The sequence below is a fragment of the Aethalodelphis obliquidens genome, unplaced genomic scaffold (genome assembly GCF_003676395.1).
Source record: "Aethalodelphis obliquidens isolate GAN/ISIS:26980383/991018 unplaced genomic scaffold, ASM367639v1 scaffold36, whole genome shotgun sequence".
Classification (NCBI taxonomy): Eukaryota; Metazoa; Chordata; class Mammalia; order Artiodactyla; family Delphinidae; genus Aethalodelphis; species Aethalodelphis obliquidens.
In genome coordinates this window covers 18,405,960-18,422,547 of record NW_020837980.1, presented here as the reverse complement: position 1 = coordinate 18,422,547, position 16,588 = coordinate 18,405,960, and positions in this window count along the sequence as shown.

Below are 16,588 nucleotides of genomic sequence, written 5' to 3'. Positions count from 1 at the left end.
CCCTGGTGGGGGAACTAAGATCCCACATGGCACGTAGCCAAAAAAAAAAAAAAACCTTACTCTAAGCTTCATGTAATCACACTGAGTAGCAGCTGTCTCTTCATAGTAAACTTTTCATCTTGAGGTTGGGTAGGTAATTTCATACCTCTTAGATTAGAAGACATTTTACTATTATTTAAATGGCTTATAAAAACATGATAATGTAGCTATAATATAACATAACTTCCCTCTGAACTAGATGTACTAACTTAATATTGCAATCTCTGTTTCCTTAAAAATGGGTCGGCAGTTCCAGAGTTCCTTCTAAATCTGGCTTGAACAGGGAATTAGAAGTCTTAATGCAACTACAAATGTCAAGGTCCCTGAAGGCAGTGGCCTTCAGCCTTTCTTCCCACTCCTCACGTGGAAGGGCAGATGTGCCCAGTATTACCTGGAAATTCTTGCTTGTTAATTATGTCCTGCCACCATTTCCCCTCGTTTGGAAAAAATACAACTAGAATGCAAGTAACTGAATAGATATTTGGTTGTAGCCTGGACCATCTGTTGCAAACTTCTATACTTTTTCTACCAACTCAATTTTAATAGTCACATAGGATTATTTCCAGTTTATAGTGAGAAGAAATACAAAAAATGATTCCAAATGTTAGGTTTTGAGTTACACCTCCCTGGAGTGCCTGGGTTGCATTTTGCTGCAGTCTGCACACAGGAAAAAAAACCCAATAGTCTGATAAGCAGATGTTTTCTCTCTACAGTTAAATAAATTATAACAGTGGCCAACATTTATGGAACACACAGTGTGTGCTGAGGCATTTATCTACATTATTTCTTTTAATCCTGATGAAATTCTGAGAAGTAGCTGTATCGATGAGGAAACGGAGCCTGGAAGCTATTGCTCAAGGTCACATTAAGCCGCTGAAAAAGGGCTCAAATTTAGGTCCTGCTGACTCTCAGGCCGCCTTTAGAGACTGTCCTGTTATTCTTGTAAATAATCTCAGTGAGAACACAGCCAACTGGCTCAGGGCGACACGCGATCCCCAATCATTCTCTTTCACTTTCTGCCAGATTGGAAGACGGTCTTGTGATTAAATATTTCTGGCCAGCAATGTCTTGCCGTCTACGGAAAACTGATATTCCCAAATCTTTAATAATTGTTTCATTAGACACAAAAACAAATCTCCTCGGAATGACTACAGGAATACCTCTGTATTTCTCTGTTACCTGTCTTTCCTCAGGCAAGATGGAAAGAACAGTATCAGTTTCCAAAGTTGCTCTGGGAAGAAGACAAACAGGGGATACTACTTAGTTATGATTCGTAGACACTTTTGGGGGGAGGCTACACCAACCACTGGACATTGTAAGGTTTGGAAGCCCCTTCTTAAGGGATTGAAGGCCATTTTATGGCAGGAGAACCAGAGAAGGCCCAAGGAAGGCCATGGGTTGACTGCTTGAATGATTGATTGATTGACTGACTTGAGACAGGAAGGACTTTTACTATGAACTGGCCTCTGAACCTCTTTTGCTTTTTAGCTCCAAATAGATTCAGGTGTTTCTCAAAGGCCACCTTCTTCTAAAGTAGGTAAGGAGCTGATCAAAAGCTTTATCTTTGCTAAACTTGTTTGGGTAGGTTTCTTCCCTCCTGCATCAGTTGCCTGGGAGGGGATGTCCAGCTTCCTTTGGGGGAGGTGTCAGTAGATAACAGTAGCCAAGTGGTGTTGGCTAATTTGTTTATTTAGTGAGGGGTCTCATTAAAAAGTCATTTCCTTTGGGTGATTAAAGAGCTCCTAGGGAAATTTTCTCATCATCTGCTTTTCAGTTCCTGTTTTGGAGGGGATTCTATAAAGAATAATTAAGCCCTAGGTCTTCATTTCAGCCTGTCATTTGGGCCCCCAGGGTTTAAGCCCTGAAAAGGCCAATTGCTTTTCAGATGGGATATACCCAGAGCTGGGCATGGGGAGTGGGGGCCGGTTGGAGGTGGATCTGATTAGTTGGCAGGCTTCCTCAGTGGCATGACCAACTTGTAAGTTGGGTCATTATTTTTGTGTAGGATGCCTAGCCTAACGTCTCTAAGCTTATGAGGGAAACTAATAACTTCTCTTCATGCGGTTGTTGTCATGATCAACTGAAATAATGTATCTGAAAGTGCTTTTAAAATCTCTTACTATAATGTGTGAAAATGGTGGCTAATGGATGTGCTACGAAATGTCAGCCAAAGTTACCAGGAATGCAAGTTAATATTATGCCTATAAGTTTCTGGGACCAACTTGGATGTGTTGTGCGGGGCAGTGGTTCCCACACCTCCGAGTGGTCTGTGACACCAGTTGGGTGTCCTAGAGTTCAACTCAGTTCTGACCCTGTCTACCCGGAGACAGCATCAGATTCCACAGCTTCAGGGCTCCGTCCCACAAGACTGCTCCCCACCCCCCATCCTAACTTCAGACGCCAGTCACACTGTTATTACCTGTGCTTCTAACCGACTGGCTACAGATTGGAGGTTCCAGTGACCCCATCTTGGGTTCTACTGATTCGCTAGAGCGGCTCACAGAACTCAGGGAAACGTTTTACTTACTAGATTGCCGGTTTATTATAAAAAGATATAACTCAGGTACAGCCAGATGGAAGAGATGCAGAGGGCAAGGTCTGAGGAAAGGGGGCGGAGCTTCCATGCCCTCTCCCACTGTGCTACTCTCCCCAAATCTCCAGAGGTTCACCAACCTGGAAGCTCTCTGAACCCCATCCTTTTGGCTTTCTATGGCGACTTCATTACCTGGGCATGATTGATTAAATCATTGGCCATCGGCGATTGATTCAGCCTGGGGTGGGGGGGGTGAATAGAGGGGAGAGGAGAGGCTCTCCCACAGGACAGGGGGTGGGACTGAAAGTTCCAACTCTCTAATCACAGGGTTGGTTCCTCTGGCAACCAACCCCGCCCCTTAGATGCTTTCCAAGAGTCACCTCATTAACATAAAATAAGACACCTTGATCACTCATCCTCTAGGAAATTTTAAGGGTTTTAAGAGTTCTGTGCCAGAAAAGGAGATGAAGACCAAATATATATTTCTTATGATATATCACAATATCACACCCCTAATGGGAGGAAGCTGATTTATTCACACACGTGGCACGTTTTCAAAATACATCCTTCCCTCACCTGTTCACTGATATTCTTCAGCATCTATTCCCATCATTCCTTGCTGTCTCTCAGTTTGCATAGTATATTCATAGAAGTCCATTCTTCCATTCAGTTTTAGCATCTGGACCATTGTATTTGTTTTCCTTGGTTGTTCTGTTCTGAGTGGAGACTACACATTATTCTTTACTTGGGGAACACTGACAACAATTCAAAACTAAGGGCATGTTGTAACGCTACTTAATAATCTGATGTAACATGGCCCCTGCTTGGGATAATAAGGATGTTTTCTTCATGGCTGGTGTGCTCGACCTGCTTCCTAGGGCCAGTGCCTCATTCCTCAGCACAATATATCTTAATTAACCAAATGAGAACCAGTCCATGCTGGTATGATGTAACTGCATTAGTGCTTGGCATAATCTATTCTGTGGTCATCTGGCCGAGTCATTAAAAGAGCTAAAATAACGTATGCCCGTGGCGCTCATACGCGCTGCAAGGAGGCCCATTTGCACAAAGTTCAGGCAAATATCTATCAGGGAAGGAATTTGTATCAATCCGTTTTCTTTTTTCCTTTCCTTTTTCCTCCCAATAAAAATGTATTGAGCACCTACTGTATGCTAAGCATTAGCTATAAAAAACATTATTCAAGCCCTCAAGCCCTCCAGGAGCTCCGAGGGGTGTGTGTATGTGTGCGTGTGTGTGTGTGTGTGTGTGTGTGTGTGTGTGTGTGAAATCATAGTATAATGAGTTAGAAACAATAAAATAGATTTGAACAAACTGCTGGGAGGGTACACATGGACAAAGGCAACTCTGGGAAAGTTTTGCTGAGGAAATGGGATTTTAATTATTGAAGGATTGGTAGGAATTTGCCTACAGATCAAAAATCAACAAACAAAAAAGTAGAACTGTCCATGAGGCTGAACATAATCTATGAAATCATGTGGGAACATGACTGGGAAATATGACGCATAGGCTGGTGTTACTATGCTCGGGGTAGACATTCTAAAGGGAGTAAGAAGAGTTGTTCCGTAAAAGAAGGAGATGCCGATCCTGGAAGAAAGGAGTAGAGCTGGACAAACAAAACAGGCAACATCCACCACAACCCCCCCCCCCCATTCCTTGTCTAGTCAGTTCCTATAATGGCTCTTTCACAGAGGTCTATGGATATCCTCTTTTTACAGTTGAGAAAACTGAAGTTAAGAGAAGTTATGTAACTTGCTCAAGGTGACATATTTTGAGTGACGGAGATTTTTGGATTAAAAAAATAGATTTACCTATTCACCAAAGCTATAGTTATCAAGACAGTGGTGTTTGTTGAAAGGATAGATACAAAGATCAATGGGACAGTATACAGAGTCCAGAAATAGATCCACCCATGTATTGTCAGTCTGTTTTTGACAAAAAAACAAAACCAATTTAATGTAGGAAGGATAGTCTTTGCAATAAATGGTGTTGAACAAATAACAACCATATGCAAAAAAAAAAAAAAAAAAGAAAACAAAGCAGAGGAAGGGGAAAGAGGAAGAGGAGGAAGAGGAAAAGAATCTCAACCCATACCTTTTATCTTATGCAAAAATCACCTCAGAATGGATCATATATCTAAATGCAAAATGTAAAACTATAAAGCTTCTAGAAGAAAACACAGGAGAAAATCATGACCTTGAATGAAGGAAAGGATTCTTAAATACGACGCTGAAAGCATGATCCATGAAAGAAAAAAATTTGTAAATTGGACTTCATCAAAATTAAAAACTTTTGAGGTGTGAAATACACCGTTAAGAGAAAGAAGAGACAAGTCACAGACTAGGAGAAATATTTTAAGATCACATACCTGACAAGAGACTTACATGCAGAATATATGAGAACTTTCAAAACTTACCAATAAGAGAACAAACAACCCAATTAACACTGGCAAAAGATTTTGAACAGATACTTCATGAATGGTGAATAAGCACATGAAAATATGCTCAACGTCATTAGTAATTAAAACCACAGTGAGATAATACCACACATATTAGAATGGATAAAAACCCAACCCAAACCCAACCAAACTGAAACAAAACAAAAAACTGACAATACTAAATGCTGGCAAGGATGTAGAGCAACTGGAACTCTCATACATTCCTGGTAGGAGTGCAAAATGGTACAGCCACTTTGGGAAAGAGCTTCGCAGTTTCTTATAAAGATAAACATACATTTACCATATGACCCAGTAATCCTAGGTGTTTACCCAAGAGAAACGAACACTTAAGTTCACACAAAAAAACTGTACATGAATGTTTATTGCAGCTTTATTCATAATCACCAAAACTGGAAACCCACATGTCCATCTACAGTTGAATGGATAAACAGACTGGGGCACATCCATACAATGGAATGCGACTCAGCAATAAAGATGGAAGAACTATTGGTACCTACAACAACATGGGTGAATATCAAATGCATTTTGCTCAGTGAAAGGAGCCAGACCCAAAAGACTGCAGATCATATGATTCCATTTATGTAGCATTCTCAGAAAGGCAAAAGCAATCAGTGATTGCTGTGGGCTTGGGGTGAGAAGATGTGCTGGTTACACAGAGGCAGCACCAGGGGATTATTTGGGATGATGTAACTCTTTTGTACCTTGGTGGTGATGGAGGCATCATGCTGCTGCTTCACTTCTGAGTCAAGAGAAAATATGCACACATTTTTCCAGCCTAGGGAGCTAACGGTGAGAAATCTTAATTTCTGCTTTTTGACTAAATTGAAATATCATACCTACCAGTTGAATTCTCTCCAAGGGCTTTTGACTTTTTGAGTACAAGTTGGAAATTCAGAGCCATCAACAAGCCTAGATGCCTAGAAAATTCCATCATAGGTAAGATGTGGCATGTAGAATAATGGTTCCCCCATTATGTCTACATCCTAATCCCTGGAACCTGTGAATATGTTACCTTAAGTGACAAAAGGGTCTTAATGTTTAATGATTAATGTTAAGGACCTTGAGATGGGGAGAAGATCTCGGATTATCCAGGTCGGCTCAATCTAATCAAATGAATCCTTAAGGGCTTCCCTGGTGGCGCAGTGGTTGAGAGTCCGCCTGGCGATGCAGGGGACGTGGGTTCGTGCCCCGGTCCGGGAAGATCCCACATGCCGCGGAGCGGCTGGGCCCGTGAGCCATGGCCGCTGAGCCTGCGCGTCCGGAGCCTGTGCTCCGCAACGGGAGAGGCCACAGCAGTGAGTAGGCCCGCGTACCGCAAAGAACAGAGAACCTTTCGGGCTGTGGTCAGAGGGCAGCACGACTATGGAAGAGTGGTCCCTCCCTCTTTCCCATCCTTGCTCTGTTTTTCTCCACAGTACTTATCACCATGTCGTAGGTAGAATAATGGCTCCCCAAAGATGCACACATCCTAATCCCCAGTTTCTGTGCTTATGTTTTATCACATGGCAAAGGGGAGTTCAGGTTGCAGATGGAATTAAGTTTGCTAATTAGCTGACCTTCGAGTAGGAAGATTATTTTGTGTAATCCAAGTGGACCCAATGTAATCACATGGATTCTGAAAAGTAGAAGAGGAAGGCAGAAGAGGTCAGAGTGAAGTGATGAGAGGACTCGATTTGCCCTCGTTGGCTGTGAAAATGATGGAAGGGGCCACGAGTCAAGGAATGCGGCAGCCTCTGGAAGCTGGAAAAGGCAGGGAAAAGGATTCTCCCCTGTCAACACCTGGATGTCAGCCCAGTGAGACATGTGTCAGACTCCTAGCCCACAGCACTGCAAGAGACTGCGTTGTTTCAAGCCACCAAGTTTGTGGTAATTTTTTTTTAAAGATTTCTTTTTTTTTTTTTAATGTGGACCATTTTTAAAGTCTTTATTGAATTTGTTACAATCTTGCTTCTGTTTTATGTTTTGGCCTCTTAGCCGTGAGGCATGTGGTATCTTAGCTCCCCAACCAGGGATCGAACCCGCACCCCCTGCACTGGAAGGCGACGTCCTAGCCATTGGACCTCCAGGGAAGTCCCTGTGATAATTTGTTAACAGCATCAATAGAAAATGTGTTATTCTTAAACATGAGGGGAAAATATTAAGAGTAGGGAACGACTTGGTTTCCTGGTCCCTCAACCCTCGACTCTAGGCAGGACATCTATCTGTCCACTTTCAGAATCAGTCTCATTGCCACAGGAATCAGTTCTGATGCTGGCGGCAAACTTACGGGATGTTTATTGAGTATAAGATTTACTGAGTATTAAACTGAACTGTGCCTGTTCCCAGTATGACTGAAAATCCTTTCCCAGCTCCTGGCCTCCCCTTCACAGGTGATGTGGCCTCATTTGAACCCAGTTTTAGGTCATGTCTGCCCCTGCCTCAAGATTCGCGTTCCTGATCTGGAACTTTCCCTCCACCAGACATCGCTAAAAACTTGTACCTACCTAGGCCCGTGCTTGCTTCACCCTGACATAACTTTTTCTTCCCTCCACTTCTTGCCAGCTTGGAATTTTGCTTTATGCCTGTGTGACACGGGGAACACATATTAAAAGCATGTCCTGGCAATACCTCCCTTCTTGTCTACAAGGAAGAATGAATGCTTTGTGCATTCGGCTCACTAGAGGGCCTTTGTTGAAATAAGCAGGGTGATTGGCAGTGAGGAAAATTAAAATGCTGAGAGGAGACAGAATTATTCTACCCACCACAGAATGGGGAAGAAAATTTTATTAGAATCTTGAAGAGAAGAGGAAGTAGAGTTGGGTGAGCTCTAAGCTGTGGAACTTTTGAGGAAAGAAACTCAAAGATATTTCAAAGGAAGGTTTCCTATGTAATATGTAAAGCAATCTTCTCTTTGCTTCCCTAAGAAATACTCAGTAAGCGCTGGATTTGTGGCAGACAGGATGCATGAAGCCCTGAGTTTGGCTTTTGGGCAGAGGCAAAATGACCCTAAATAGCCCGAGTGGTTTCAGGTGGTAAGAGTGAGGCAAAAGGGAAGAGAGGATGCAAAGTAGTCTTTGAATAGCAGGTCTTTCATTAGGTGTATTTGCTCAGGACTCAGGAATTCTTCAGAAAGGTTTCAGGAAGAAGCTACACCTCAGAGGAGTCCAAGAAAAACGGCAAGAAGAGGGCATCTATCTGCCTGCTTCCTCCTGCTTCCCCTTCCCTTGGCCACAGTTCACCCTGCGTGGAGCTAAGTCCTCTGAACTCCCAGGTGGCATCATCTGGCCACTCTGTGACCATTTGGGAAATTAATTTCACTCCTTGTGGTGTGGCAATTTCATTCAAGTCTGGAAGTGAGGAGTGAGTCGCATGGTGGGGATGAAAAGAGAGAACAGAAGGGGTAATGGAAGGAAGCTGTGAAGGCTAAAAACATTTTTCTCTGTAATTGAGCAAAACTTGTATTTAAATCTTGCTGCAAACTGTAAATGTTTTTAAGTACATGGCTAATAAATGCATGAACTAAAGTGTTTTCATAAAGACATATGGAAAACTATTTGAAAGAGTGGGAAATCATTTCCTAATGCTAATGGATAATGCCAGAGAAATCTAAGCTTCAGACTTTCGGATTATAACCTTGGCACCTCAGTCCCACCAGCTAGCGGCTTCTACCAGCAGCTTCTTCTTTTTTTTTTTTTTTTTAAATCAAGTTATTCCATTGTATACAGAGTGAAGTAAGTCAGAAAAAGAAAAACAAATATCGTATATTAATGCATATATGTGGAATCTAGAAAAACGGTATAGGTGAACCTATTTGCAAAGCAGAAATAGAGACATAGATGTAGAGAACAAACGTATGGACACCAAGGGGGGAAGCGGGGGTGGGATGAACTGGGAGATTGGGAGTGACATATATACACTATGTCATTGATACTATGTATAAAATAGATAACTAGTGAGAACCTAGCATATAGCACAGGGAACTCTACTCAGTGCTCTGTGGTGACCTAAATGGGAAGGATATCCAAAAATGAGGGGATACATGTATACGTATAGCTGATTCACTTTGCTGTACAGCTGAAACTAACACAACATTGTAAAGCAACTATACTCCAATAAAATTTTTTAAAAATCAAGTTATTTAATTACCCAAGTCATACATACATATATTTTACTAGTAAAAGAAACTCAAACACTGCCTTTCAGGGGAAGGGAGTTGCATTAGTGTGACACCTGGCTTTTTTTGGCCCTTTGTTAACTCTGCCCTGAACTGAAGGAGGGCATGATTTAATTGGCAAATTTGGGGGAAGTAAAGTGGACTTGCGTAACTCATTCCCGCCCACTTTCCTCTTTGGCTCCCAGCTAGCATGAGGTCCGCTGTAGGAGCAGCTGACGCTCCCACCCTCAGTGAGGCAAGTCTACTTTGGATCAGAGTTGCTGCACCTTATTCTGGGGCCTCATGTCAGGAAGCTCTTCTCTCATAATAAACAGAATCCTGCAACCCAGCTTTATTAGGAATTCAGTAATCGATTTGGTTTTCTTTTTCCATTCCGTTATCTTATTTCTTAATTTGTTTTGAACTCAGAAAAGGAGGAAGGGTGCTTTCGACTGGATACCCCTTCAGTGTTCCCACTTCTGATGCATGGGCCAGAAAATTGGTATATGACAAATAAGGAGGTCAGGGAGAAGCAATGAGTACATGTAGAGGGATCGAGGCTTCTAGAGTGGCAAAGGATTGGCATTGGCCCTGGGGTCTTGTTCTTGAGTGTGTGTGCAGGACATTTTGATCTTTTTTTTTTTTTAATTGAAGTATAGTTGATTTACCGTGTTGTGTTAATTACTGCTGTACAGTGAAGTGATTCAGTTATACATACATATACCTTCTTTTGTGAAATATTCATTATGGTTTATCACAGGGTGTTGAATACAGTTCCCTGTGCTATACACTGGGATCTTGTTGTTTATCCATTCTCTATATAAAAGCTTACATCTCCTAACCTCAGCCTCCCACTCCATCCCTTCCCCAGCCCTCTCCCTCTTGGCAACCACTAGTCTGTTCTCCAAGGACATTTTGATCTTGGCAGTTTGTATAGGCTTATATTGGACCAGGTAGTTTTCTATGATGGTGCAGTTGGCTCTTAAGAGATGTGGCTGGGGAAAAAGACCTTGGAAAAGCCACTCAGAGGTTGTAAGAGGGCCTTGGCACGAGCACAGGGACCAGGAGAGGAACGTAGCAGGGGCCAGCGGGCTGAAGAGGCCTTAATAAGCAGTTACAGCTGGGGCAAGGATTCAATTATAAGGAGAAAGAAACAGTCTTTTCATATACCGTCCTTTTAGATATTAAAGGAGCAAGAAAATATTTACTGTTTTTAAACCATGGGGCAGCTGGGTTCTCTCTGGACCACAGAGCATTAGTGAGAGATTAATTTTCAATGTGCTAGTGCTAAGCCTAGGCAGGTAAGATAAACAAACAGCCTGACTTTAAATTCTGCTTTTATGTTGTTTTGAACCATCTTCAAGGGCAAAAGAGGGCGGAGTAGATGGACTAAGTTTGAATTCATGTGGCTCAGGAATTACTCCCTCTATTTTTGTCCTCAAGGCTGCTAGAAACCGGTTATTTAGATATGAGGGAGAAATTGTCCCCAGGTGATGGTTTTCTTAAGCCTAAGGAACTCCACAGAAGGAGGCAGTGGAAAGAGCCATTGCAGCACAGGAAGAAAAACGTTTACTGGTTATTGTGGGAGTTCTGTTAGACAGAATTCACCTTCACGACAACACTGCAGTGCCGGCACCTCAAGTTCAAAAAGGATGGGAAAATGAAAAGGTTTTTTGTTTTTTTTTTTTTGCGGTACGCGGGCCTCTCACTGTTGTGGCCTCTCCCCTTGCGGAGCACAGGCTCCGGACGCGCAGGCTCAGCGGCCATGGTTCACGGGTCCAGCCGCTCCGCGGCATGTGGGATCTTCCCGGACCGGGGCACGAACCCGTGTCCCCTGCATCGCCAGGTGGACTCTCAACCACTGCGCCACCAGGGAAGCCCTACCACATGTAGTTACAAAATTTTTTCTTGGGATGAGAACTTTTAAGATCTACTCTCTTAGCAACTTTCAAATATGCAATACAGTAGTATTAACTATGGTCACCATATTGTACATACATCCCTGAGACTTATTTATTTTATAAGTGGAATTTTGTACCTTTGACCACCTTCACCCATTTCACCACACCACCACCCCTGCCTTTGGCAACTACCAATCTGTTCTCTGTGTCTACGAATTCACTTTTTAAAAATTCCACATGTAAGTGAGATCATATGGTATTTGACTTATTTCACTTAGTATAGTATATAATCTATCTATCTCACATTTTCTTTATTCATTCATCCATTGATAGGCATTTAGGTTGCTTCCATGTCTTGGCTATTGGAAATAATGTTGCAGTGAACATGAAGTGCATATATCTTTTCAGGTTAGTGTTTCGTTTCCTTCAGATAAATACCCTGGAATGAAATGACTGTATCATATGGTAGTTATATTTTTAATTTTTTGGGGAACCTCCATACTGTTTCCCATAGTGGTTGCATCAGTTTACATTCCCACAAACAGTGCACAAGGGTTCCCTTTCTTCTGCATCCTCACCAATGCTTGTTATTTCTTGTCTTCTTGATAATAGATATTCTAACAGGTGTGAAGTGGTATTTCACTGTGGTTTTGATTTGCATTTCCCTGATGATTATTTCCAGGTTTCTTTGTGCATATTATTATTAGACTAGTGTAATTTTGTCATTTAATCTCATTGCTGATCCTCTGATGTGCTACATGGACTATACGGATAGGAATAATAAAAAAATTATAGAAAAATGAATGAAATTTTAGCCTTGGATACAGAATGGCATTGAACTATTTAATTAATGCATACTAGGGAACTCTTTTGGAACTTTTCATGAGCAAAATCTCTCTTTCCTACTAGTGTCCCTGGGAGGGTACAAAGTTGGTTGACACAAGAGGGAAAGGTAGCCTCAAGAAAATGGGGCAGGACTGTTCTGATAGGCTGCCGAGATTCTCTCCTGAAGATGTGAGACACACTTCTCGTTGACATAGGCTTAATGGCTAAACCAATGGTTTAAGGGAACAAGAATCAAGGGAATATCAGTGGGGAATCATTCTTAACCAGCTATTGATACTACCTCTGTCCTAGGCTGAATAATGTTTCCCCAAACTTGTCCACATCCTAATCCGCAGAACCTGTGAATATGTTACCTTGTACAGCAAAAAGGACTTTGCAGACATGCTTAAGTTAAGGATCCTGAGGTTGTCCCAATGTAACGGAACAGACTTGGTTGGTATTATTATTTTCTAATTGGGAGGCCCTGTAGGAACTGCCCCCATTCTAGTGAGATGTAGCTTAATTTGCTAAAAGATCCTGGCTAACCCGGTTGTCTCAATGTAATCACAAGGGTCCTTATAAGAGGAACACAGGAGGAGCAAGAGTCGGAGAAGAGGGTGATGTGATGACAGAAGCAGAGATGGGAGCGATGAGCTTTGGAGATGGAAGAAGGAGCCACGAGTCAAGAAATACAGGTGGGCATAGAACCTAAAAAAGGCAAGAAAGCAGATTTTCCCCTTAGGGTCTCCAGAAGGAGCCATCCCTACTAACACCTTGACTTTAGCTCAGTGAAATGGATTTTGGACTTCTGACTTCCAGAACTATAAGAGAATAAATCTGTGTTGTTTCGAGCAACTGTGTTTGTGGTAATTTGTTACAGTGGCAATAGTACATGAATACATCTTCCATGGGACAAAGTTTAGTACATCTGTGTTTTTGGAGAGGGTGACTTAATCCGATTGGTGAATTCTGGAATAATAAGCAGAGCACAATTAGCTTCATTCTCCTTCCTCTTTGGGAGCCAGTCAGGCAGAGAAAGCACAGTTCTATTTCTTGCAGGACAGAATGCCATCCGTATGATGAGACCTGCTCCAGTCGGTGCTGCTGGGCCAGGCTGGTTCAGTTTATATAATTCTGTGGCTCAGTACTAGTAAGCTCATCTGGCTTTCATGCTAAGCTACATTCCCCAGTAGCTGTATCAGAATAAGGTGATATTTTGGCCTCCACAGACCACTTCTTTGTCTTATTTCTCTCATTATACATACCTTAAGTGTGGTGAAAAAGTGAATTTGAAGATAATGGATTGAAAAAAATGATACAATCTTCTCTTCAGCTCCAAATTTCTATAAGTAATGGAAAAGATAAATGAAGAAAATCACAGCTGCATGGGAAATAAGAGAGGAAATTTCTAGGGACCAGACACTGTGACATATCCCTGCATGACACAGAATCCGCTGGAGATAAACCAGAGCTAAAATTAGAACAGTGGGACTTCCCTGGTGGCGCAGTGGTTAAGAATCTGCTTGCCAATGCAGGGGACACAGGTTCAAGCCTTGGTCCAGGAAGATCCCACATGCCGTGGAGCAGCTAAGCCCGTGCACCACAACTACTGGGCCTGTGCGCCACAACTACTGAAGCCTGCGCCCCTAGAGCCCATGTTTTGCAACAAGAGAAGCTGCTGCAATGAGAAGCCTGCACACCACAATGAAAAGTAGCCCCCACTCGCCTCAACTAGAGAATGCCCACGTGCAGTAACAAAGACGCAGTACAGCCAAAAAAAAAAAAAACTAGAACAGTGGCTATTGCTGCAAAATGTAGTAGGGACACCAAGAATGTTCCTTGCCCTAAAGTGATGGATGCTAGCAGCAGGAAGAAGTTCAAAGATAACCAATAAATCGATCAATTCAGGTACTGCAGCAGGACTATCTAGATACTTTGATTGCTGCTCACCACTACTTTTCTATCCCTTCAGTCAAACAACAGTGATGGTGGTTTCTATCTTCAGTGAAGAAAAATGGGTAGGAGGGTGGCAGCAAGAAAGATAAGGCAGTGCCCCAGCCCCAGTGTCTGGCAATACCTGGAGGAGTGGGGAACACCCATATCAGAACATCAGCCTTCAAGGTATACCCAGTGGTAAATTCTGTGCTTCTTTAGAAAAGGCTAAGAAAACAGATGCAACACAGATCTAACAGGAAATGTCCATTAAAGAGATGAGTGAAAAATCAAGAATGGCCAAAGGAATGCCACCATGAAAGAGAGATAAGAAACCCAACAGATGATAAGACTTCTATCTGACAAAATAGAGTGAATAGGGCAAGAAGATTAAGGCTTTGAAATAGTGTGATTTGTGTCAGCAAATGGGAAAACTTAATACACATATAAATAAGAATAAACAAGGATTGTGGAAGTCGATGGTTGAGATAATTTAATAGAAAGGCCAAATTAATTTACTGAGGAACAAATTAATGAACTGGAAGACAGAGCTATAAAATTCTCCCAGAACATAGACCAAATAGGAAAAAGATAAAATGTATGAAAGAAAAATCAAGAGATGTGGAAGATAGATCCAGAATTCTAACTTTCATTTAATAAGAATTCTAGAAAGAAAGAATATGGAGTAGGGAAGGGAAGCAGAACATTTAAATAAGAGAATTCTGTCCTCAGATCGAAAGGTCCCTACAAAATCCCTACAAATAGTGTGAGATTTGTGATAGAAAAGATAAAAAGATAAATCTTAAAATCTTCCAGAAAAAAAAACAAAACAGATAGACTGCCTACAAAGGAAGGAGCATCAAATTGACATCAGACTTCTCATCAGAAACACTGAATTAAAAAATAAAAGTGCAATATTATCTTCACAGTTTTAAGAGACAGTAACTTTTAATTTAGGATTCTATTAGGCCCAATCAAACAGAAGAAAGAGATGGAGAAACTTTTCCTACCAGACTTCCACCTTTAATATGAAGCTATGGTTATTAAAAGTGTGATATTAGTGCATGAATGGACAATTGGACAATTAGGAACAGAGCAGACCCATCTATCTATGAAAACATGACTTATATAAAACTGACACTCTGGATCTATAGGGAAAAGATGAACTATTATATCCGAGATGCTGGGATAACCGATTATACAAAATTATATCTCTAGCTCAGATCATACACCCAAAATGAATTTCAGTTAAGAACCCAAAGTGTAAAGCAATTTTTAGAAGAAAAAACTAGAGAATATTTTTATGGTCTTGCCTTTTAAGGTGAAAGAAAGCCAAAATCACAAAGGAAGAGGTTGATAATTTCAACTACATTTAAAAAAAAAAGTTGTTTATTAAAAGACATCATAAAAATTGATTGTTACAAAAACTTACAATCTGAAAGAAGATATTTGTAACATATATAATGTTACACAAGGATTAGTATCCAGATTACATAAAGAACTCCTACAAATCAATAAAATACAAGTAACCCACTGGGAAAAAAGAGACAAAAATTTTAAAATTCACAGAAAAGAAAAACCAAATCACAAATCATAGGATGATGAACCTTACTAGGAATTATAAAAATGAAAATAAAAAAAAAATTTAAAAAAAAATGAAAATAAAAACCAAGTTCAATTTTTAGCCAGTTTGGCAAAAATAAATATAAATGTGAAGATGCCAATTGCTGGTGAGAGTGTGGAGCCAGAGGACCTATTATGCACCCCTGGAAGGAATATAAATTGGTATGTCCACTTTGGAGAACAATTTGGTAATGTCTAGAAGAGTTATTAGTGCACATAATCTAGGGCCTAGGATTCCACTCTGAGGCATGTACTCTAAAGAAACTCTTGCCATAGTAAGTCAGTAAGACTTGGACAAGAACGTTCAGAGCAGCATAGTAAAAGTAAAAAAAAAAAAAAGAAACATATATTAGAAATATACATCAATAGGAAAATGAGTAGTTAAATTGGATTCATTAATAAAGATTACTACAAAAGAACCTGATTAGATTATGATTAAACTTGAGCTACACATTCAGTATAGGGATGGCTTTTGCAAATATATTGAATGAAAAAAGCAAATTGCTAAAAAAGATATTCAGTAAGATACTGGTTATATAAAATTTAAAACAGGCAATTGAATACTATATACTGATTCACATTAAATACATAGTACTTAAAGCATAATAAAATGCATGGAATGATAAGCACCAAATGCAGGAGAGTGTTTACCACTAGCGGTAAAAGAGGAGGATGTGATCACCAAGAAAACAGATCAAAAGAAGCAACTATAGAGGATTTGATCAGACCATTGAAATCTTAAACATATATGCAAACATATACATATATATGTACGTATCAGCAAGAAGAGAAACAGCATTCTTTTCAAATACACATAAAACATTCACAAAAACTGAGCACGTTTTTCAAGTTGTATACCATGGGTGACTGAATGGGATCCAGAATGGGCCAGAGGCTTTTGGGGACCATAACCTGACTCCCACTGGCATTTTTTTTTTTTTTTTTTTTTGGCCACACCGTGGGACATGCAAGATCTTAGTTCCCTGACCAGGGATTGAACCCCTGCCCCCTGCAGTGGAAGCGTGGATTCTTAACCACTGGACTGTCGGGGAAGTCCCTCACTAGCATTCTTATCTGGGACTCTCAATTCCTTTTGGTTTACCCCAATTAGATGCACAAATATGGTT